The sequence below is a fragment of the Pieris brassicae genome, chromosome 9 (assembly GCF_905147105.1).
Source record: "Pieris brassicae chromosome 9, ilPieBrab1.1, whole genome shotgun sequence".
NCBI lineage: Eukaryota > Metazoa > Arthropoda > Insecta > Lepidoptera > Pieridae > Pieris > Pieris brassicae.
The window spans coordinates 497,153-524,341 of NC_059673.1; the positions used below are offsets into that span (position 1 = coordinate 497,153).

General features: G+C 33.9%; 1 protein-coding gene and 1 long non-coding RNA gene across 4 annotated transcripts in view; both read right to left on the bottom strand.

The window, feature by feature from the left end:
- The window catches only part of LOC123714522 (inactive dipeptidyl peptidase 10), a 188,595-nt gene that overhangs the window by 94,064 nt on the left and 67,342 nt on the right, over positions 1–27,189 (bottom strand). The window lies entirely within an intron of this gene.
- On the bottom strand, positions 8,450–9,451 carry LOC123714527. Its single transcript, XR_006754324.1, has 3 exons — positions 9,392–9,451; positions 9,173–9,299; positions 8,450–8,559 (listed from the first exon to the last, which is right to left on the bottom strand). It is a non-coding gene; the product is annotated as an uncharacterized LOC123714527 (long non-coding RNA).

Below are 27,189 nucleotides of genomic sequence, written 5' to 3' on the forward strand. Positions count from 1 at the left end.
CAGAATTTCATAAATTGTAATAGATTTTTTGTCGTTATCGTTATTATTCTTGTTATTAATGGCTTCGAATCAACGGTGATATTGACAAGAAAAGATGGCGCATAACCGAATATTGTGACGGTATTTTTTTTCCAACGCCGATACACTTCAAAAAGGCATTTGGGATGGTAAAATAATTTTCATTACGTCAGTATATGTGACATATACAAAAATTGAGAATTCGACATAAAATTGTATAAAATTATCATTATAATAATAATGTAAGAGTAAAACAATTTACATTTATCTCATAACATTTTCGTGAAAGCTCTCCAGGGTATCATGAACCGAATCAAATGTGCTTAGACTCGGCATGGAGCAATGTTTTATATTGGATGCTACTGTTTAATACTAAAATATTAGTTCAGCAATGGTATTCAAAAATTGCTGAGAGATCTAGTGTTTACTACTGTTCATTTGGATTAGTTAGATTATATAAAATTGAACAGTGACAAAACAAACAACAAAAGCAGTGTTGGCCTAGTGGCTACAGCGTGCGACTCTCATCCCTGAGGTTGTACGTTCGATCCCCGGCTGTGCACCAATGGATTTTTTTTCTATGGGCGCATTTAACATTAGCTCGAAGGGTGAAGGAAAACATCGTGAGAAAACTGGCTTCTCTTAGACCCAAAAAGTCGACGGCATGCGTCAGGCAAAAAAAGGTTCGATTAACAAATGATCATGAAACAGATACATAAATCTGAGGCCTAGACCTAAAAAGGTTGTAGCGCCATTGATTATGATTTTTTATAAAATTTAGATTAATATTAAAAGCCAAATGAACAACAACCACACATATAAATAAAATTACTTAAATTGGGTATACGAGTATAGAAACCATAAATTGTAGCTTGCGTTGAGTTATACCACAAGTAACATTTACAAGCGGCGTTAAACGATTAAGCGGGTAAAACAGTAAATTGCATTCCCAAAAGTTAGTAGCATGTGTTGCCCCATTCGTTACACCAAATATGGGTTTAATGCTGACTCTGAAACATGGCATATTTTCATGGCCAATGTTATTATGTAATTTTCATAAAGGGAAAGAAAAATGAATTACCCTATTGTGTCCCCTTACCTTATTGTGTATATGTGGCGCAGCATGATCAAGCATTACAAGTGGAAAAAGCAGAAGGTCAAAGACAATAATTGACACCAATTTATATGAATAATATATGGCCATAAAAGCTTCTGCTAGGTTCGACAACTCAATCAAACTGGGAATCGTATTTTGATTTTTGTTTATCTCTGTTGGTCTGAAGGGCTTTGAGAGATCGCACAGCTTGGGTAGTTTGATCACAAAGGAAGGCGGAAATTCGTATTCGAACTAAACTTAACTTTAAAGACTCCATAAAAAAACATCTGTTAATAACCCAAAAAACTTAAATTTAAACTAAAATTTAGAACCAGCTTAATTAAGACTTTTTGTAATTTAGCTGAACTAAAGTTCTTGCTTGAAATAACCTCCCCATGCATACGCAAAGTCGCATTCTATTTCACAGTTGTGAGTAAACTACCCAAGTAGTCGAATTGTTCAGCATTTGCTGCCCTTATCATTCTTGTTTTGAGTTCTTCAACGGATGTCACAGGCGAGAGCTGAGATGAACTAAAGATTTAATATGAAACTAGACATAGAAATCAAATAGGGTTTAGTCAGGACTCCTCGTAGGGCACAAAATATGTTCTCGTGGCCCTTGCGATTAAAGGGGGTACAGAGTGCCTTACAACGCTTAAAACCAAGAAAGTCCACTGGGCCTTATGATATATCTCGGTATATTTTTGGGGCAATTCTTGCATTAAATCTAAAAAATATTATACTTGGTCTGGTGTGACACAGGGGAGCAATTGAGGACATTTAGAGTTTTTGTTAATGGTAAATGATCTACCATGAGTAGTAAGTAGAAGATGCAAAATGATTGCTATTGGACGATCTTATCACTGTTGAGGTTGTCTACGATTACAGAAATATATTGATCGTGGATCTATAAATTTTACATAAGGGAACAGTCGAGTCAAAACCTAGGGATTAATTTAAATGTAAAATTAAATTTTCGGATAAAGTAAAAAGAATTTGTAAAAAAGCTTATAGGAATTATAGGGTTATTTTGCGTATGGCTAAGGGATTCTCAAATCTAAAATCGATAGTTGCATTGTATAACGCACATGTTAGAAGTCCCTTGAAATAAAACTCGATTACATGTGCCCAGAAGAAAACAAATACTCTTTAATGGTGGAGCGACTTCAGAATAAATTTACGAGATACATTACATGAGGTTGTGTGGAGTATACCCATTTATCCAGTTATGTATCCAACTTTGTTTGTCTTGGGTATGGTAGTATACAACAGTTAGAGGTAAGGAGGTACCTATCACATTATATTTTAAGGTTATAGTTAAATATTTTAAAGTTATAGATATAGGGCACGTGAGACGGCTATATCTAGTAGCAAACTGGCTGAATTAACAAGAATTGCATTATTTATTTTAAAAAGGTTTATGTTTTATTTTACTTATTATTAATATGTCCTTAGTTTAATTTTTATATTAATAGGTTTTCTATTGTATTAGTTATTATAATAATATAAAACTTGTACACTATTGCATAATGCATGGGGGTTAAATTATCGGAAATAGTCACCCCTATCACCTCCCAACGGGGATACTTTGAATTACGGGAATAATTGCCAATAAAGTCAAAGTCAAAAATCATTTATTCATAAAGGTATAACTCAATGTACACTTATGGCCGTCAAAAAATAAATATATATGAAATGCTTCTAATTCAACATTTACTGCCAGTCCAGTACGGAAGAGAAGAACTGGCAATTAACTTTCCGCCACTCTTTTTAATCGCCAACTTTGATTGTTTTACACAACGTTTATATATCCAACTGAAACCATTACACCATATTCCACATGAAATCTATGAAAGTAATAAATAATAACAAAATAAAATAAACCCTATATATAATCCAGTTTATCCTATATATAATCATGTTATTTATGACGGACGTAACCATACAGTGTATGGGATATTGTTACTAAAAATAAACTTAGAAGTTGTTGTGTAAACACGTTTACAAGAATTCGTGAAACAAGATTATGTCAAATAAGGCAAAATCAGCTTTAGACTTTGTGCAGCAAAATTTTGAACATCACATAAAACGTGCAGTGTAATTTATGATGCCATATTGTAGCCAGATTTTGTAGAACAATATTCAACTGCACAAAAATGTTTTTACACCCGAAACAAGTATGCTGGAATTTATTTAATGCGTTTCCACAAAGAACAGTTAAATTTCAGATTGTCATTTCATACTTAATTTATAAACAAAATATAATCACTGTCATCATATAATCTTTGTTTTTTATTATACATTTGGTTATTATTAGCGTCGTTATTGGGAATTCATGTTGAGAACATAAAAATATCGATAGCTTCGGAGACAGTATTTAGCACTGGCAACGCGTTTGTTAAGGGGGACTTGTTCAACAAATGCCTTCTGCCCCTTCCTGCTGTTTGATATTAATATAATAAAGTTAGTTCGTGAAGAACACTAGAATTACTAACGATTCGCCGATACACAACGCAAGCTGACAGCAGCTAGCAAGCAAACTGTTACTCCCGTCGGGATTCGAGCTTGTTATTCAACAATTCCTAACACAAACACCGTTGGGTTCATTAAAGGATAGACAGGAAAATGTATATCATATGACATGGTACCCACCAAAGCCGTCGGTGTAAATTTATTCCGAATACGATCCAACATGAAACACAAAGTCTCATGCGGCACAGACATACGAATTTAACTTGAGTATGCTTTATAAAAGTTGTTTTATCTTTTTGAGTTTAATCAATTCGTTTAGACATGATATTCAGGTTATATTAGCACTATATATACGCCGTCCAGATATGATACGCCGCGTAGAAGAATAATTAAAAAAATGCGTACTTATATTTTATACGCAATTTCAATTGATTTAATAAGTATTTTCAATGACAAAATAACAATTAGACTAAATGAACATTTTGAGGCAGGTTATCATTACCAATATTATATTGGGATATTATTATAAAATACCATTAAGCAATCAAACTTCTAGTGAACTAAACGTAGTTAATAAGTATAATTATTATTTTCTGTATTGTTATCATGCTATTCTCCAACAATCAAACAATCATATTCAACTAGTAAACCGCTTAGCACAACTAAAGGGAATTAATCAATAGCCAAGATTGATGAATGGTCATACATCACGCTCGTCAGACATCACTTCCGAAGTGATAATACGAGAGTAATATAACGTTTTTCTTTGTATATCACCTTCTCATTTAATCTTTTACCTTCTCGATGCAACGTATCTGTCATGGTGTACATTCATATTTAGTCAAGTTAATAGATTATAAATTATGTTATTACGTTCACATTGTCTATATTAAGTTTACAGGATTTTAAAATGGAGGTCTTCTAGTGAGCGAATCGATATTTTAAACACGTAAAACATTTCATATAAAACGATTCAAACCACAAATGGGAACATGTGTGCTATTCGTTGTAGGTAATTTGTTGAAATGAGCCTATTCAACCAGGTTTGCATACGAGTTTATGGTTTCTTCGCATAGTTATAGATTATTAACTGGTTTTTTTTTTGTTAAATATTCAAAAATCTAAATCAATGGTGCTACAACCTTTTTGGGTCTGATCATCTGTTAATCGAATAGGCAAGTAGGTGATCAGCTTTCTGTGCCTGACGCACGTCGTCGACTTTTTGGGTTAAATACGCACATAGAATGAAAGCCCATTGACGCACAGCCGGGGACCGAACCTACGATATCAGGGATGAAGTCGCACGCTGAAGTCACCAGACCAACACTGCTCTTTAAATTTAATTAAATATTTAAAAGAACGCAAAAAATTAATCGTTACCTCACAATTGCATAATACAGGAACACGTACGAATATTAAATATAAGCAAAAGATTACTTTCTGCATTTGTATTCATAGCTGCCGAGGTGGAGTGTGTAATATAAAAGTAAAACTATTGTTTTAATTTTACAAAGAATTTATTCGTATATTATATATATATACGGGTACCTGTAGTTGTGTCAACAACAATGAATCGTTTTTCTGTCCTGTATCTTATTTTTAACACAACGTAGTTTTAATAGTGTCAAAACACGTTTTAAACTAAAAGTATCGTGTAATAGGCTAGTCATTTTGCTCACTCAGACATACTTAGTTTTATAAGCGTGACGATTTTCTAAATCGTCGGAGTTACGCCCCGATAGTATAGACAGCCGTAGGAATTCTCTTCAACGGTTACATTGCATTCATTCGTTACATAGCAATTAACATTTCATTATATCGTTTATCTTCTGTACGCGAGTGGTTAATATACAGTAAAAAAATAAAATACTCTATTGTTTAAAGCACTCCAAGTACATATCGATATAAAGAATCTTTAAATGTAATAAAGAAAAGCTATTTACGCCGGATAAAGATTTGCTTAATTCCTAAGTCGTTATAAAAAGGCGGTGAAAAAAATTGTGCCTGCAAGGTTGTACTACCCCACTAAAGATGATAAAAACCCTTAACACTGTTTCGTGCTAAATTTAAAGGCCGTGAATTCCTTCAAGGGTTTCTTTTTAAATAATCAACTATGACTAAACATATACAAATAAATGCCCAAAATTCTGTCACTAATAATACTGCTTCGAGCGATTTTCGCCCCATTTAGCCTTTAATTTTGTCCTTGTGGCACTCCTAGAGTGTTGATAAAGGATCAACAGGGTAGAACTAGATCTAAAAACGCCTGAAAAAGAGTTTTCTAAAAACTGTGTGCTGTTCTGATCTGCGCGCACAAATCTTTCACCTTCCTTAACAAGGGTATCTTAATGTAAATTCCAATTATATGGTATGTGATAGAGCCTCTAGAATCTATCATAAATCACATTTCAGCTTTCTGAAGATGTTCATACGACTCGTCTTCGTACATTGGAAAATAATTGTTTTTATGACTCATAATTTTTTTTATACATTAAGAACTCATAAGTCTCATAGCCTTTCTTGTCATTACGGCTAACTATGTTTTTCTAAAGCCTACCCGATCACGCGTGCAACATACATATGGACCTGGATTATATAATCTCCAATAAGAGGCATAAATCTAATATATGAAATTCTCATGTCAGAATGTTCGTTCTGATGTGACCGATTCTTATGAAAAAATTCAAGTTATATATCCATTAGTGTTTTAACAATCGCTTCACGTAGACCCTAAACCTTTAGGATTAGAAACGTACTTACTTATTGGTTAAGTCTGCGATTTTTTATAGTATAATCTATATTTTCACTTAAGGAATTCTGCAATCCCAGAATAATGAAGGCCATATTTATCATGACATGTTGAATAATAAATGAATTCCAGGTTAGAGTGTAAAAGAGGGAAATGCGGTTTGTATAGGGGATTATTGGGGATATGGCGAATATAAGATAGATTTTCAGCCAGCTGCTCACGCGGTGCAAGTGGAAATGGACAGGCCATACACTCAAAAAGATCTTCGAATAATATTAAGCAGGCGCTCGATTGGAACCAAGGAAAGTGGAAGCGTGGCTGTGCCAAGCAAATGTAGTGTCGTACAGTTGCAGATGAGGCAATGAAAGTCGGAATTACTTAGAGGGAGGTGAAGTACGAAGCTTAAGAACCAACGCGATGGAGACTCATTGTGATCGGCCTCTGCCCCATCTAAGAGTTATAGGATATAAGACTGGATGGTTTACCCATGAAGAGATTTATCAATGCCAGTTCATTTTTACTACTGTTAGTTTGACTTAAGCGTACTCATGATATTTTCAGTTAAAGTTACCAATTATAAAACTCAGTTTAGTAAATAAGATACTTTTAATCCCAAAGTAAGGTTAAACACTGATACGTTTCAAGATTCACAAATGATTGATTTTCATTTCTAGCTGAAACGAATCCAAGTAGGAATCTTTGAATTCGATTGAAGAATCGTTGTAAATGTTTTATTAAAGGATAAGTATTTATCGACTCTTGACCGACGAAGACTCAAAGAGAAAGAAATGAAAGCAAGTTGTTTACGGCTTGTGTTATGTAGGTAATTGTTTTTTTCGCGTCGTAAAAATTTGAGCGGTCGTTGGTAATAAAAACTTTAGGGACTATTACGTTGTGCATATTATTTTTTGTATGTATTTATTAAAACATTCCTGTCTTACCAGTTGACCCTAAATCGACAAGAGTTCACAGCAAGTGAATAATATGTATACGAAACAAGAAAATAATTAGGAAAACAACATAAGAAACGATACAAAAAATTCACAACAACTAAAGGCAAACAAGACCTTTTGTCAGTTCAGTCAACGGACAATGAAAAAGGTACCTTAACCTATGTCATTCGTTAAATAAATTAATACAACGGGTCATATTTGGTTGGGGAAAAACTTTTCGTATTATTGTATGTTTGAACCGAGTAAAACGTATTAAAATTTCTTTGGCTATACTATTTGTATTGGCTCGTTTTTGTATCATTTAAGTTGAAAATGTGTGATTTTTATTTATTTTTCGTATTGTCGAGATGAGTGAATCTAATGAAGAAATTCGATACAATTTAAAATTTTACTTACTTACACTTAAAAATGTAAAAATGCAACGCAAACCGTGAAAATAATTTATGATGTTTATGGACCTAGTGCAGTGGTTACGACGTAGCTGATTTGAAACTAACTGGGTACACAAAAAAGCTCGATTTGGATACTTCACGAGCTCACTGAAAGAAACCTGATGAACCGTGTATTCTATGTCTACGTGTATTTGTGATTCTTTATTACGACGTAATGAAACCGAACCATTTTTGAAGAAGCTGATAACTGGTGATGAAAAGTGGATCAGGTACGACAACAACGTCTGCAAAGGTCGATGCTGTTTGTGTGGCGGGGTTGGAATGGCATTATTCATTATGAATTCAGAAATCGGAATTATTTGGGCATTGTCAGGGTTATATCACGAATGGACTGCCAAAACCAAGTGTCGCGGTAGATCAGAAGCCACGAAGGTTCTTTAGCAAAGGAATCATGTCCTCACCTACAAGATGGCAAAAAGTTACCGAACAAAATGGTACCTCCATACTTTAGTTAAATGTAACTATATTAAAAAATGTTGTGAATTTACTTAAAAAATGGGAAAAAACTTTTTCCCCATCCTATTATGTGTCGTTGATTTGTATTTTTCGTACCACTTGTAAAAATGTGATGGTCTCTTGGCTTATAATTTCCACACCTGCATTCATGTATACGCCTTAAAGTGCATTATTGCAATGAACGTCATCTTAAAGGCTTTAACTTCAGATAAAGGAATTTTATTTTTTAAATTAAATAAAACACATGTTATTTTTTACATTTTACTGTGCCAATGAGATAAACCATTTCTCTCTGCCCTCAAAATCGCAATAATTTAACATTGTCCTTTATATCCAAACTCACCATTGTAGCATTCTTTCATTCTGAAATGAATAATGTAATACTATAAAATGACTGTGTTTTTGGACTATTGTAATAGAGTTGTGGGCTGTTAAAGCTATATTTAAAAAAATGCTGTTGACCGTTAAATGTTTACCGTGTTAAAATATGGACTCAAATATCGACAGCTAAATGCAATCGCAAGAGCTGTGTTGGCCTAGTGGCTTCAGCGTGCGACTCTCATCCCTGAGGTCGTAGATTCGATCCCCGGCTATGCACCAATGAACTTTCTTTCTATGTGCGCATTAAACATTAGCTCGAACGGTGAAGGAAAACATCGTAAGGAAACCGGCTTGCCTTAGACCCAAAAATTCGACGGCGTGCGTTAGGCACAGAAGGTTGATCACCTACTTGCCTATTCGATTAACAAATGATCATGAAACAGATACAGAAATCTGAGGCCCAGACCTAAAAAGGTTGTAGCGCCATTATTTTTTTTAATGTAATCGCATACAATGGCATTGCTATATTATTGACTCTCAAAGTTAATTTTCAGTTCTCTCGTCTTCTTATAAACGTACAAACTAATATAAGTAGCAAGAAGGCTTTGATGAACTAAAGTGACCGAAAAGTACTTACTGGCGTTTGAACACTTACTCGCAATAATTGTAATAGGTATTTCTGTTTTTACCACATAACAGCTCCTTGTCAAACTGCATACAGAAACTCCTACATGATCCACTCGTCACTGTCGGCCACACCAAGAGCATCACAATGCAAAATACTGCAACATAAATTCACCATTACTATAGAAAATATTATTAGTATATCAACGTATTTGGCAATCGTTGTATGATATATGATAGTTATACTTACCAAATGACATCTTCATTTTGAAATAGTTATAGCTGATTTGGAGTTATAATAGTGCTGAAACCTGTATTTATACGTCTACATTATCCTTCAAACTATTATCACAAAATTAAAGTCTACAGTGAGTTAATTATTTTAAATAGTACTGCAAAAAACAAGACAAAAACTTTTGTAAGCCCCTGTGCAGATGTGTATCAAAAACTTACCTACCATAAACCAATGTTGGTAAATGAAACAATATTAGAATTAACGGAAGTTTCGGCGTCGGAACGTGACAACCACTGGTGAAATAACTCGTGACACAGGTGATTCCACCAGCCCAATCAATGGCTCCTTTCTAGTGGGGGTTCCATGCGCGCAAGAAACGACTTCATAACAGTTCAACAACAGATTTCGTAAATCAATCGTTAACATCTATAGAATCAAATAATTCTAAAGTCTATTATTAAACCCAAAGACAGTATTTTAATGTTGTACCTAATCGATAAAGGTCCTTCACAACATCTCAAAATTGTGTAATGTGTAAAAGAATATACTAATCATTTAACTGCAAAATTAATTAACTTTCATCTATAATATCTAACTATAAAAATACGCCATTTGAAGTACGACAGAAACACACCCTATTCTCATACAAAACACCTATGCAAATTGTGATAAAATAAACATATTGAGTCCGCTATTATACACATCACAATACTCACCAGTTAAATTAGCGTGCAACATACTAACAGAAAATCTTTCTGATACCAATGTTAAACATAAAATTTTTGTTTTCGTAGCAACTAATAAGCAAAATAAATTTTGACTCGTCCATCAAAATATGTTTGCATAAACAATACTGCTGCATTCGTAGACATCAAATGTTTCACAGAAACTTTTATTAAACAAAGAAGTGTATCCAACGTTAAGAAAAATAGTTATATGTTAGTATAACTATTTACGGGCAGGACACTCTCCCCTGATGTTAAGTGATAGCGCCGCCCATGGACAATCTCAATGCCAGAGGGCTCGCGAATGCTTTGCCGGATTTTTAAGAATTAGTACGCTCTTTTCTTGAAGGACCCTAAGTCGAATTGGTTCGGAAATATTTCAGTGGGCAGCTGGTTCCACATGGTGCGCGGCAAAAACTGCCTAGAAAAACGCTCAGTGTCTTCATATTCTCGGCTTTAACAATGCCGAAGGGGTGCGTGAGTTATGTAAAACAATTTAAAGTACCTAGACCAATACCTCTCCATTTAAAATATTATGGCGTTGAAACAAGTAAAACAAGTAATAATAATATCAATTTACCGGACTCGTACTTTGCAAGAACTACTTCAAAGTAAACTATGCAAGAAACGCAACAAAAATTCAATATTATTTGGAGACTGGAACATAGACATTTTAGAACATAATGAAAGTTCCCCGTATTCTTCAAAATAATAATTTACAAAATCATATAAAACACCCAACACATAAAAATACCCGCTTAGACTTATTATAAAGTAACTTAAATGATACATAATCAAATCTCCATGAGACCGCACAGGCGCTGTCTTTTATACTAAAAAAAGCAATATTTTAGAGATATAATTTATTATTATTTTAAAGATTAAAACATAAAAATCGTCACTTCTAGCATTTATTTATGCCCGTCTAAGAAATTATTACTATGCATTAGTGACATAATGCCTGTTGTAATATCAATGCGACCTACCTGCACTTTTATAAAAAAAATTGTACCTACATATTGTTAGAAACTAATTTTCTCTTAGTCTTAATTAATCTTACTTTTAAGAAAATATAAGTAGTTATATACAGAGAAGAACTTAACAGGGAAAACACTAATAAATGTATTCGATGACTATCAACCTCACCTTCTCGGACATTTACAGCTCCCACAACAAATGAAGCATTCGACAACTTCCATGACACTATAACATTATGGAACAATTTATATTATCCGATCCTAAAAAAGTAAAATAACATTTAAACCTATCAAAAATACATTATTTACCAAAGCATATAATAAATACTCATCTATTTAATAGAAAATTCCCAACCAACCCAACAGCTTACTAATGCGGAATAAATAAATTGCGCAAAAAACAAAACTAGAGCGGCCTGGGAAGTAATTAAAACAAATACACGTGAAATGACATTTTATTCAGAAATAAAAGCAATTAATATCGATAATAAGACATTTGAATCACCTCATGAAATATGCAACTTATTTAATGACTTACTTACCTCAGTGCCTAGTAAGAATAAAACAAACAATAAATTTGGAAAAAGACAAAATCCCTTTTAACCTTTTAAAAATTGTTACATCGTTGAAATATACAAATTCTACAGGGTACGATAATTTGGATACCTACCTACTTGATTCAATACATAATCTTCCCTGAAAAATATCATACATCAAACCATTCACTTATTATAGACCAATAACTTTAATTCCCATATTGTCTCAAATTTTCGAATAAGTAATGTATAATCAAATATAGAATTTACTTTAAAAAAACAATCAATGGCGCTACAACCTTTTTAGGTCTGGGCCTCAGATTTCTGTATCTGTTTCATGATCATTTGTAAATTGAATAGGCAAGTAGGTGATCAGCCTTCTGTGCCTGACGCACGCCGTCGACTTTTTGGGTCTAAGGCAAGACGGTTTACACACGATGTTTTCCTTAACCGTTCAAGCAAATGTTAAAGGCGCACATAGAAAGAAAATCCGTTGGTGGACAGCCGGGGATCGAACGACCTCAGGGATGAGACTCGTCGCAAGCTGAAGCCACTAGGCCAACACTGCTCTACCAGAATTTACTTTTATCATGCTATATTAAGAGTTCTACCACCCTTGCGGGCTTCTCCTAAGTCAAACAAATTACTTAATGCTCAAAGGTTGTACCTTTCTAGATAAGAGAGACTTTGTATGTCATGAAAAACCTAAAAAAAATACATAATAAGAGTTAATGCGAACTGGGTGAAAAGTTACATTGAAAATAAAGTGCAATAAGTAGAAATAACAAAGATTTGTAAATTAGAACCAAAACCTAAACGTTTAAGAAAAATGAGTACGGAACAGCTCACGACAGTATTTTGGCCCAACTACGTTTTCTAACGTACATAAATGGCATCACAGATGCCATACACCAGGACTGTATACTGTTTGCTGCAAACACTACACTTATTATAAAAAGTTAAAACGAACAAAATTTAAAAAATAACTTAATCTCTAGACGATGCCATCAACTGGATAAAATGATTCATTTTCAGACATATAACTCTAAAACACAAATATATTTGCAATATAATGACATAATGAACGCTATGTTATAATGTTCCTTACCATAACATTTTTGTAACATATTCTTGCAAATAGATTATTATCATTATGCTGTTCACTGATCGGACAGGTATTCCTCGGGGAGTTGTCGATGAGTAGCGGAACAAACTTACGTCTGAAGTCGAAAGTCTGCTACATGGACTAAATCTAGTCTAATTTAACCTCAGAAGATACAAGTTTGGGCGTTTTCCGCTAAAGAAAGAAGAAAAATACCCTTTGTTGCAACTTCTCTCGTCGAAAACCCTCTCCTTAAAGCCTCAGCTAGCATCTGAATACTGGGCGTTGTCATATTCAATGAAGTTCAGTTTCGCGGTCATTTGGAGGCATAGGCTAAGTAAGCATCTGAGAAGCTTGGCGTGCTCAGCTAGGCAAGACTGTACTCCACTCCAGGCCAATACAGCAGCAACCAAAGCAGGGCAAGACATGTGGGCTATTTGCATCTTCTCCCGCATTTACCATAAAGAGAGGAGGATAGAGGTGTCGTTTGAATGTCTAATACTTGCAGCTAGAGTTTCATCTCCGACAAGGCAGAATATGAAATAGCAACCGTATCACCTCGACGTCCGTCGTTTCACAGCCGAGCGTTACTTAAGGCAGTCTTCCGCACACCACCAATTTAGAAGTATTTTCGAATTCGATTTAGGATGCAAGAAGAGAGGATACAAAATTGCACTTGCGTGCCTTATTGCAATGAGAGTGTCTATTTGTGGCAGATCAACAAACATCACATGAGCCTATTAGAGGCCCACTTGCCTCCTGTTCCATAAAAATATATATTAAGTTTTTGTGTAATAGAAGAAAACAGCTTTAACGTTATGCTAAAACAATGCAGGATGCATAAGTTTTCTTTCTTAACATGTTATTTTTAACAACACAATGCAGCAGTTTCAAAATGATATTTCTTTTAAATGTAACAATGCATTGTCAGACATACAATGATTTTGCATTCTTTAAGAACATTTTGAGATGTATGAAACTGTATGTGAAAGTTAAAGGATAAACCGCGATAACTGAAAATAGAGAATCCGTTTAATTAAGTCAAATATAATATTAATACTCGGTTTTTATTAAAATCGTAAAAAATATTCCTTCACTAAAAGATGAAAAGGATTCGCAAGTATTCTCGAATATTGTATCGTCAGGGTGACGTCTCGAGAACGCGTGTCTCAGCGAGATAAGGCTGTCTCCAAATTCCATCGAATGACCTTGGTTGTTAAGATATTTAATCATCTAGAAGTAATTTCAATTTTTAACTGTCAATTTTCTCATTTTCAAAACTAATTACCTTATCGAATATGTATTGATTTTGTATTGAGTATAGGTATTATAAACTTAGTATATTGCATGGCCCCAAAAACCAATTATTTGTTAACAAATTCTGTTTATTACGGGTTAAAACAATTACATAAAAGGCTTTGCATTTTGCACATAGCGTCTATCTCTATTGAGACTGTCATTACATAGTTTATGGGTAGAATATTTACACTGCTTATTTTATTCCGAAGTCCATAACAACGGAATATCATGAAATCAGACGTACCTACTAGCCTTTCCCGAAGGTTGAGCTGTCCAATAACCACTTACTTTTAGGGCGACAAAAAATCTTAGACAATCGGACTGCCGTAATATCCCACCGCGATTTAAACCCGAGATCCTAAACCAGTCGTCAAATATAAAAAAAAACAAATATAAATACCCAATAAAAGTCAAATATATATAATATATGGTAAAACTAAGTAACTACTTTTATCCAGTGGCACTGTAACTTTAACGCGGGCAGCATTTCCTCGCTGTATTGTGATACTTATTCGTTAAGGAAATGACCAGCTCTGGAGTCACCGGCACTATCTACCAGGCGCCAACTTAAATCTTTGATTACCGCCTGTGCACGTGAAAATCATAGAACTTTAAAAAATATCAATACATATTTACACAATTTTAAGCTATTGAAACCCTAGTTGTGTCGTGCAAAACCAAAAAAAATAATGTTATTTTTCTCAGCATTTTTTAAAATTATATTGATTTGAATTTGGCAGTGTGGGCCTAGTGGCTTCAGCGTACGACTCTCATCCCTCACGTCTTAGGTTCGATCCCCAGCTGTGCACCAATGGACTTTCTTTCTATGTGCGCATTTAACATTCGCTCGAACGGTAAAGGAAAACATCGTGAGGAAACTGGCTTGCCTTAGAATCTAAAACTCGACGGCCTGCGTCAGGTACAGAACACTGATAACCTACTTGCCTATTAGAGTAACAAATGATCACGAAACATATACGGATATCTGAGGTCCAGACCAAAAAAGATTGTAGCGCCATTGATTTTTTTTATTTAATTGAATTGCAAGGCTAGAGTTCAGTTCCTAATTTCCATTTTAAGTTCTTGACGCTACAGCTGTACAGTTAATACATTTTTGGACCGAATTTTATAATATTACTTCCGCAGTGCAGCTGAGAGTATGATAATGTCCTGAATACGTTATTAAAGTACGCAAATAATATATGTAAACATAACTCAAATAATATTTTTGTTTATTCACAATTTTAATACTTTCCAAACTCCTGCAAAATCCAACCTAGGAGTCCAGCCACCGCTCTTTCGAATTATTCACGATTTTTACGGATTGAACAGTACTTATACTCCATATATTCGGCAGTGGGGTGATCGGTTTTAGAAAAAGCATTGTTGGGTGCCTATCTCGAAACTAATTTGCTGTTTTGCTGATGATTCTTTTTTTTTCTGCTTTACCAAAAATTTCTGATAATTTTATTGAGTGCTTATTTTAACTTGTATATGTTTTAATTGTATTTTTTTTTTTGAAACACTTTTGTTTACTTCAATTGTCCTATGACAATGAAAATGTATATTTTAGATGCAAGATTTTGCTAAATATGCCGTAGATTTAGTACTATGTATGATGTGGTAAACTTTAATAAATAAATAATTAATATATATGAAGAAGGCCAGTTTAAGTTATGTATGTACATGCCACTGAAGTGATATAGTTGGCGAAAATAAATAAATTTAATTATGCAGAACATGGCCTAGGTAGCAGAAACGTGTATCTCATATTATATTGTATTCATAACTGGTGTCCGCAGGGAACGGTTGTTCATTTATTCAGAATATATTATATTATCTGTAACCTCACTGATAGCGTAATTTACTTGGATTTAGATTATGGAAAACGTATTCATAATTACACAGAATTATTCCTAAAATATTAATAATTTAAATATATTATTATAAATATGATAATGTACAAAAGATATTATGATATCCTGGTAGATGGTATTGGTGACTCCTAAAGCTGGTGATTTCCTGGCTTAACGAATAAGTATCACCCACATACAGCGAGAAAATGCTGCCAAACTTTTTAAATTGGTTTGAAGGTTCTTTTTACTAATTTTTATAATTACTATGTAGGTTAAGAAAATTGAAATACTGTTATAGTTAGGTTTTAATAAACAATTGGGAACTTTAACAATATAATGTAATTATTGTTTTATATTCTTAATAAACTTAAAAAAAAATTGTGAAAATTTAAGATAGTTACGTAACAGTTCGTGTTTAAAATAAATTGTGCATATAATGTAAAATATTATTTCTCTTGAAGTTTTCTAATACCTGCAGTAATATCGGATGTCGAGGAAGAATACAAAAGTACACCTATCTATATAGAAATATTTTTCAGCCATTTGCGTATCAAACATCGAGAATTTTCTTTATCAACAACCTTGTTTCGCTATTTCCAAACTATAATTTGGCATCACCGACCAAATTAACATAACAATATACATTTAAATTGAAAATTAACTTCAAGTGAAACACGTTTAAAAATTGTATTGGTTATTACAACTAGTGCAACATGTGTTAAACTTAAAAAAAGCAATAAATAATGATGAATGATTACAAACATATATTTATTTATGTTCTAGAAATTTATAATATTAGATAGGCCTATAAATATTATTTTATTTATTTATTTATTTGTTCAAACAATTACATTATACACAAAAGCCAAAAACACATTAAAACATAAACATAAGGCACAGTTTTACCTATTTATACAAAAAATATAACAAAGTCAGTATTAATAAAAGATAGCAGAGATTTTTAAATAATTTTTAAGCATTTTTTGAAAAAAAATTAAATTTCATCTATTCCATCACTGCCTGACCCTTTATTAATATTTAAAGATTTCAACTGTCTACAGACTTCATCCTCGGTCAGTATTACTTGGTTGCATGTATCATCGGATTCAGGTAGGTGTTGAACATTGTAATTATCATCTGGGGGTTGATAAACGCTTTTAAAAAACTTGTTGAAACCTTCCCAAGCTTCTGCTTCTGTATAGTAGACATCATCTCCGATAATCATTGTGTTAGGGTAGCCTGGCCTACATTGGCGTTTATTTCTCAGATATGACCACAACGCTTTGGGATTCTGACTCAAATTATTTTGGATAGTCTCCTCATACATATCAAAGCACTTTTTGTATACAAGTTTTTGTCTAGCGCGTAACAGCGAAAATTCATCGTAGTCTCTTGGATTCCTATAAGTTTTCCAACGCTTGTGAGCTTTTAATTTATTTTTTTATTATATGTATCAAAGAGCTTTGAGTACCAAATAGGAAATTTAATTCTGCCAATACTCGGGAGATTGCGCCGGTTGTTGACTGCCAATGAATTATGGGATATAGTTATCCAGAGTGTTTCAACACTGTTACAGTTCCACTCAGGCTATATTTTTACTAGATGCTTCTTTCGTTCTGTCACGTCGAAACATCTGGTACTTATCACTGCACAGTTCATTGTCATAAAAACTGATACTAAGCCATGACTCGGTTATTAAAACAACATCAAAAGTACAAGAAGATTTTAATAAAATTCATTGGTTTTTGTACGCAAGCTATGAACGTTTTGATAAAAAAAGTTAAACTTTTGTCAAACATTGAAATACATAGAGATTGTACCAACTTTAGTGTAGATTTTTAATAGAAATTTGTCATTTGGCTTTGTTATTAAAGTTATAATTCAATTAACAATGCAATCTTAGGTTTTGAAATGAATAGTTTAAGTACAATACAATACAACAGTGAATTTATGCATCGTTAATATCATCACAAAATATTGGCCCATATGGAACCAGAAAATCACGTGAAGTAATTTAAAGAGGTAAAAACAAAGAAAATATCTTAAATCTACCATGAAATACATAGCTACTCTCCAATGATACATACGATTAATACATAGTAGCAGGTTTAACAATTTTTTTTTGCCAAATCTTCGTTTCGGCGTAAATAAATCCACAATTACGAACGAATTTAAAATTTTTATCGATTGCCAGCGATTTCGCCTCCTTAAGAAGATGCTTATTATCTGGGGTCAAATGCTCATTTACATAGAATCTTTTTGAATCCCCTGACATTCCTATATCAGATGTATTCCCCGTTTTTTTCGTAAACCAGATAATATTTTGCCTTTTATTTCGCGTGTATTCAAGCGCACCACGACTGTTTTTGCTTTGCCAGGCATAGATTGCTTCGGCTGTTTGCGGTTAGCAAATTCGATCTCATTGTCCCGCAATACTACGTCTGCATGTTTTGCTATAGTCTTTAATAAGGCGCGTGTAGATTCATTCTTGGTTTGTGGCAGCTCAACAATCTCTAAGTTGTTCATTCTATTCCACTGTTGTTGGTTATTTATTTGGCATCGTAGTTCATCTATAATAGAATTATTATTTTGAATATAATTTTTCAATTTATTTCCTTTCTCTCTTAGACACTCAGTTTCCTTCTGGAAGGGGTTGATGATAGAATTGATCTCTTCCCTTATCTCGACAAAGAGAGACATTTTCAAAGATTCGAAGTGATCAAGTTTGGAATCTATAGCCTGGTTAATACCCTCAGCGATTAACTTTTGCAAATCGTCCTTCGATACGCAGCGGTCACAAAGCCCTGTATCCTTTTTATTGCGTCGTGTCGTTGTGGCCTGAACATTATCAGGAGAGGTACTCTGACCGCGATGTTCTCTGCGTGAGCAAGGTGGACACGTCCAGGAATCGATTACTACATCAGACTTTATATTCACACATTTATTGTGACACCCTCTAAAGCATTTCGTACATTTTTGTTTGCTTATATCCAGATCCCTGGAGCAAGCGATACACTTAGGCATTATAAAATATAGTTATGATTATTCAAGTGAAAATAGACAAAAAAAAATATATTATATTATTTACGTTCGGTAAGTATGTCTGCGTCGAGGTTCGATTCACAGCAATAAGGTGCACGAAGCTCTCAACAACTTGCTATAAGTGCTAATCAACTTATTAATTGCAATGCAAATAAATCGTATATAACACATATAACACAATTACGATTTATCGAAAATATTCATTATGTTTTATTTTATAGTACTTATGACCACAAGTCACTTCACTGTATCATTTCACTTTTAGGCAACGATTATTCTGATATTTAACCACAACCAAACGAGAAATGTCCAAGGCGGTATGGCGGTTAACAATTTGTTTGATCATGGCCAAATCACTGTAAATATCACTGCATTGATTGCTCACAAATTGCGATGTAGCACAATTGCTTAATAGATCCCTCGTTTCAACCTTTTATGCACTATTTTTATTTTTATTTTATAATATTTGCATTAGTTAATTAACAGCTTATAAATAAATATTTATATCGATTTATAATTCATTAAACTATCAGACATCGTTTTAAAACAAACCAAAGCTGTCTACTATCTACTATTTTATTATTAATATTTGTTCTAGTACTTACTATCAGCCCAGTAGGTATTTAAAATTAAAAAAAAATAACATTTACTCATATCGTTTTAAAACGGAAAAACATAATTCTAATTAAAAACTTCAATTTTCTTTAAAACAATTTATATTTTAATTTCCGCTCCTACATTCGACAAACATGCTTTCAACTAAAAAACTAAATATTAAACTTTTTTTCTATATCCGAGGTGGAAATGCACATCGCCTGTCTCCAAAAGTTATGTGGAACTCGACCCACACCAGAATCTCTGCTATTCAGAGACTGGGTGAGCAATACCCAATAAAACCACATCGAGTAGTTCCTACATTCGCATTCTACCGATACTTCAACTGTTACCTCAAACGTTACGCTTAAAAACCTCCGGTGCGGTGCACACTACATATCTTCTCCTATTTACACTACGTCTATTAATCCTATGATTCGTCCGAAAGCGCTCCCTCTTTCGTTATGCTGTCTCATCTGCTGTATCCTTCTGTTACATACTCACAGAAGGATACCACTGCATTCCATACCTTGTCACTGCCCACCATTTTTTAGACAACACAAGGCAAAGCAAGTTTAAACCTACAGAACAACTGAATATAAAACCTTATTTTATATTTATTAATAATAATAATCCAGTAGAGTTTTTTAGACAAGTCCTTCTGTGTCTGACACTAGCCACTCGGCTACGTACACACTCTTACCCGACAGTGATCTTCGGGATGATTATTTCCCTGATTAACAAGTGAACCTGAATGACCAATGATATAATGATCGTAATATTTTGTAGAAATTAGATGAGATATCTCGAGAGGTACTGTAGACGTCTCGAGTTCATAAATATCGAGAAACAATATGGATTAGATAAAATCGTTTGGTGAAAATAAAGGAGGCGTTGGGACGAGTTGGCTTCGCGCCAGACAATCGGCTAATTGGAGACGTCACTGATTCTTCAACATCTGAATCTTTGTTCGTATCGTATCTTTGGCTGGATGGAGATGAATAAAATCGATGACCCGTCAATTTCAAAGTGAATGGATCTTATCTAAAATATGTGGAACTAATGGACTAATTTTAAAAAATCTTTAATATATATGTATAAAAATAAAAAGTGTCACTGGGGAGTAATATAAATAACAGGCCCTTTCTTTTTAACATTTTAATTATCTTAACTTATCTTTTGTTTCATCATGACGAAATAACAAGACTGTCCTTTATAAATTAAAACGAGATTTTTTTGTTTTAAATGCCACATTATTTTATAATTAATTATACATGCGACCTTAAGAAACACACGCTTCAATTTATTTCAGAAAAAACATGATTTTCAGTGCTAACTTGCTTCTAGAATCCTTCATGGTCAATTATAATAATTTAACTAGTTTGTACTCGTTTAATTGAATAACATAAAATATTGTTCTTAAGTTAATGCCTATAAAGTAACTGTTTCCAGTACAGTTTTACAAATGTACCCTCTGTTTCTGGATTCTTCACCTGCTGCTGCTCATTACTATAAAAATGTATACTTAAATGTAATATTAAATTGTAATATAACGTGTAATGATATCGTTAAGACGTTTAAGCTTATTAATTAAAAAAAACTAAATATATATGGAGTATGTCAACAGTCATTTTAAATTCCGTTAATTATGTAATAAGCTCTGAATTCTGTATAATTTTTAACAGATGTATCGATTATGGAGCTTTTCCGGATCAAATTAAATTAAGTAAGATCACACCATTGTTCAAAAGGGGTAGTGAGTCTGATCCGTCAAACTTCAGACCTGTTTTAGGTGCTCCCCGTGTTGAGCAAAGTTTTTGAAAAGATAATGCTAGACCAACTTTCTTTATATTTTAATAAGAATAAACACTTTCATACTAAACAGTATGATTTACTAAGGCTCGCTCCACAATTAATAATGGTGTGAAGTTGATTTGCGACATATTTAACGCCTGGGTAGAATCGTATGATGGAGTCGGTGTCTTTTGTGACCTGTCTGTGTGTGTGAAGGCCTTTGTTTTCATTCTGATATACTGGTTGGAAAGCTTCAACACTATGGCGTTGATGGCAAAAGTTTCCAGCCTGATGAGTTCAAATTTAAAAGAAAGTATCCAAGGCGTGAATGTGGAACTTACTGATTTATGAAAATAAAACTGAGATATTGTTAACCTGAAAGTTAAGGACAGTGAACTAAACTTTTTTGACCACTGTTTTTCTAGGCATAACAATAGATAGTAAACTCCAGTGGGGCATGTGGTGTATGGCAAAGTGGGGTAACACATAGAGACTCATTCGAATAGGCTGAGCTCTGCAGCATATGCAGTAAAGAAAATTCGACAGTTTACTGATAAGGACACGACTAAAATTGTGTATCATATGTACTTTAACAGCGTTATGTCGTATGGTATTCTACTATTGGGTGCTGCTGCTGAGGTTCCATCCATATTTGAGCTGCAGAAGCGGGCTCTTCGGGGTATTGTTGTGTTTCTCCGAGGGAGTCAGTACGGAATAAGTTTAAGGAATTAAATATTACCACACTATCTGGTCAATATATTCTTGAAGCCTTGTTGTATGTACAAAAAATATAAACGATTTTATAAAAAATGTTGACTTTCACCAGTACATTACTCGAAACAGTACTAATTTGAGTGTATGACCAACCAGGCTACAGAAGATTAACCACTCCTTATATGGAAATTGTAATCATTTTTACAACAAACTCCAAAACGAAATAAGAGAATTATCACTAAATAAATTCAAACCTCTCGTTAAACGGAAATTAAGCAAGAAAGCTTTTTTATAAATTTGACGAATATTTAAATGATTCTAATCCTTGGAATTGATTTGCTCCAGTATACGTATATGACGTACATAAATGTACCTAATTGTTTACCTATATGATTTAAGTCATTTTGAGTTTGAATTAACAATATTTCTTCGGTTTGTAAAGAATAGAATGCAAATTTAAATGAGCATGACCCTATTTACGAACACACCATATTATATGTATATCGCATTATTTTTAACAAAAAAAATTAAACAAAAGTATTTTTATTTGCTAACTCTGTCATCTTACTAGAAAAGATGATAATTTCCTTAAACGAAGAATGTGAAAAACTTCATAAAATGAACGAAATTAACGTTGTAGTAACGGAAAGCCTCTGGACTATGTAAAAAAATATATATAAGTATCTGAGGTGGAGAAAGTTTTGGTCCCTGAAAGAAATCTTAAAATGGTAATTTCCTTTTCACCTAAAGAAAATTGTCTTAGACACTTGTATCTTACGTACTCACACATACGGCTTCCAAACGTGGCCTTTAAACCAAAACAAAGATAAATACCTAACTAGTAGCATACCAGAAAGCAATGGAAAGAAGTGTACTAAAAAATAAGAAAATTACATAAAATTAAAATCGAAAAAATAAGATGAAAAACAAAAGTTATAGATGCTTTAGTTATTTTTTATGCTCTGAAACAGAAAGGGCGATAGACGGGGCTTATAGAAAGATACACAGATAAAAGGTGGACTTTAAAGGCAACTGTATGGAAAGGACCAATGAGATGAAGGAGAAGAAGACGCACCAAAAAATGTGGATAGAAGAAATAGAGGCGGTAGCAGGAAGCGAACGGAGAAAGAAAGCCATAAACAGAGTCAGTTTGAAAAAGCTGAACGAGGCTGAAAAGCGGAACGAGGATGCTGAATCGTCATCCTTTGTGAAGTTTTTCTGTCCAGTCAATAATTTATAAGCAACGACGAATTCGCAAGTTTAATGTAACAACTTATGACAATGGTATCTCATAAATATAATTATTTTTAGTTTAGCCGGCACCTGGTAGATAGAACCGGTAACCCCAGAGTACTTTCCTCACTAGGAACACATAAGTACCGCAATCCAGCGAGGAAATACTGCCAGTTTTAAGGGTACACAGGGAGCAAACTTTTTAAATGTTTAAATTTTCTATTTAGTAAATACTGTTTGTTTTTGTAGTGGAATAAAAATTATTTACAACTAATAAACAATATAGTGTTTTTATTATATATATATATGCTAATTTTAATTACTGTTATGTCCTTGAAGAAAACGAATATAAAGAACATTAATTTGTTTAATTCACACTTGAATACTTGTTGTGATAACCGTTGTGGCGAATTTAAAAATGAAGCTTCTTCTATGTGAGTATAAATACTACACTGCTGAAAGTTTATTTTCAATTTGAAAAAAAAAATTTAAATTATGTAACTTAAAAAAGCCAAATTTTAATATGAACCATTTTTTTTAAATTCCAGGTATGACAATTTTTTCATTAATATCGTTGTGTATCGCTGCACCACCAGGACCCAGGACCTCTGGTGGTAAAGACTCAAAAACGCCTGAGCCAAAAGAAGCAAAAGTCATTGATGGGGAACCATTAGACGCAAATGCGGATAAAGATGATCTGGAAATGGCAGAAGCTATTGATGATGATGAATACGAAGAAGATAAGGTTGAACCAGAACCAACAGAAGCAGATAAAGTCGAACCGAAACCAGCAGAAGCTGATAAGGTCGAACCGAAACCAGCAGAAGCTGATAAGGTCGAACCGAAACCAGCAGAAGCTGATAAGGTCGAACCGAAACCAGCAGAAGCTGATAAGGTCGAACCGAAACCAGCAGAAGCTGATAAGGTTGAACCGAAACCAGCAGAAGCTGATAAGGTCGAACCGAAACCAGCAGAAGCTGATAAGGTCGAACCGAAACCAGCCGAGGCTGATAAGGTCGAACCGAAACCAGCTGAATAAGCTGATGAGGCAAACGAAGCAGATAAGGAAAATTAGAAAAACAGGCATTGTCAATAATTATCAGTAAATATTAATTAATCTAAATGTCTGATTAAAATGTTCATGAATAAATTAATGGTTATTATTCACAATCACAATAACAAAATACAAACGCGAAACAAAGATAAGTTTCAGCTTATTTGCGCCACAGAATAAAGCAAAATCTTATTTATAATATATCAAAGGTATTTTAAAACTAGCGTCTGTATTCTTTAATTCCTACATTTTGGAAAGAAATACTACTACTACGTTCGTAGGCTACTACGTCTCAGGTGACCTTGTTCTAACTGACGTTTTTTAAATTGGATATTTTTTTTACGTTATAGAAGTTGAACTATGATATATAATATAAGGTCCTTACATATGAAATTGGCGTTTTGTATGGGAGGAACAAAAAGTCGAATATTTTTAAATATAATATATTTAATTAATCAAAGTATTAACCATTGTTTCTATGCACTTTTGCCATCTCATAGGTAGTCCTTGATCCCTTTACTAAAAAAACCAGTCGGACGGCAATCAATAAAATCTGTGAAGGCGATTTGGACTGCCCCATCAGAGTTAAATTTTTTCCCTTGCAAGAAGTTGTCCAAATTTCGAACGAAATGGTAATCTGTTGGAGCAAGGTCCGGGGAGTACGGAGGATGTCTTAGACATTCCAATTGAAGCTCTTCTAATTTGGTAGCCGTCTGTTGTGCAGTGTGTGGTCTAGCGTTGTCGTGAAGTAGCAGTGGCGTGGAGCGATTGATCAGCCTAGGTTGTTTAGCGGCTTTTACATCATGGTTTGCAATTGCTGACAATAGACATCAGCCGTAATATTCCAGCCAGATTTGAGAAAACTGCAATGAACAATACCGGCACTAGTCCACCAAACGCTTACAAGTAACTTTTTTGGGGTTAATTTTCGCTTGGGGCAGAAGTCCGATTATCGTAAAGAATCCATTCTTCATCACAGGTATTGGTTCGGTTTAAAATACCTTCATTATTGTGCCGGTTGAGTAATGTAACGCAGCATTCGACGCGCGTTTGCCGGTTTGCTTCAGTCAAGCCTTTTAATCTTCCCAATTTGCTTCAAGTGAATTCAAACAGTTTTATCACTAACACCGCAGCCTGCAGCTAACTCGGACGTGGTTTGCGATGGATCCGCTTCCACAATAGCCTTCAATACTTCATTATCAACTTGGGTCTCAGGCAGTCCACGGGGCTTGTTCTGCAGGTCGAAATTTCCAGAACGAAAACGTTGGAACCAAAAACAAACTGTGTTTTCTTTTGCAACATGACCGCCATACACATGATTCACCCTTCGAGTCGTTTCCGCAGCACTACTGCCACGGCGGAACTCGTACTCGTAAATAATTCGATACTTTAAGTTCTCCATTTTGTAAAATGAGTGACGCAAACAGAAAAAAACAAATGAATGACGGTCATCGAAGCACAAATACATGAGTAAATAGCTGTATAAATTTGAATTTTGAAATCCTTACCAAAGAGTCGTGATTAAAGTGGCAAAGTACGAAATACGCCAATTTTATATGTAAGGACCTAATATAATAGATTAAATTTTTTGAACAGCGCAACTAATATATTATAATTTGCTAAAGGATATTACAAAAAAATCAACTAATTATTTCTATTGTGTTAAGCAAATACGAGGTTCGTATTCAAATGTGCGACCTTCAAGTGAAATTTTAACGAAATTTATATCTATTTATTTATTAAAGTCAACCATACTTAATGCTATATCTACAGTATATATTACAAGGAATCTATTTTTAAATTTATGACAATTGGTAAACAAACAAATGATACAAGACATACATATAATAGAAATACAGTAAAAATTACTTGCAAAAAAGGTATCAGATTAGCACATTGTTCTTTTTATATTGATCAGCCCACTACTGAATGTGTCGAGCTCTGAATAAGCAGTATTTATTTCGTTATATTCGCAATGAATACGAATGAGAGGTGACTGAAGTCTTAGGTTGGTTTTTTACAGACGGAAATTGGTAATATTCTGCTGATTTGACCTTGGGACTGAATAAGGGATAACAATGTTATTGTTCAGTATTTGACAATTTAACAATTTTTATAGCAACGTCACACCAGCTAGACATACGAAGGCATCTTAGAATTAATAATTGATGATTTATCCCAGTGGACATACGTTTGACTCGTTAGCTTTGCTTCGGTAGATTCGGGGTTGCAGATTGACCTTAAATTAAAGTCATCTGTCAGAGATATTGAATGAAAAGAGAAGCTTTATTTAAACTGAATTCAGCTATTTATTTATTTACAGCCCATGCTATGAACGTTACAGGCCCGGTAGACATGATTCCATCATTCCCGAGCATTAATAAACACGTACGCTTGTCGACGCATTTGTTCCAAATTCCGTAAAGATTACCTACCGGTATTTTATTTTTATTTTAATCACACTCGTTGTAGGCTTATAAACAGTATCAATATCAATTAGATTTAATGAAATAAACATCTGCGCAACGGCACAAAGTTAGACAACCTTCAAAACAAGAAAATATAATTTATTGGAACGGGTAACGCCTGACAAAGAATATCAGTCAAATATACTACAGGTCTGCCTTTATTTAACCTTAATGCGGGGAAGTTTAAAATTTTAATCTAATAAGCAAGTAGGCTTGTCGTATCGGCTTCCTGTGCCTGACAGACGCCGAGCCTTTTTGTTTCTAAAGCAAACGGGTTTCCTCACGATGTATTCCTTCACCGTTGGAGCGAATGTTAAATGCGCACATAGAAAGAAAATCCATTGGTGCACAGCCTGAGATTAGGGTCGCACGCTAAAACCGCTAGGCCAAGACTGCTCAATGCTGCAATGCAAGTCAGT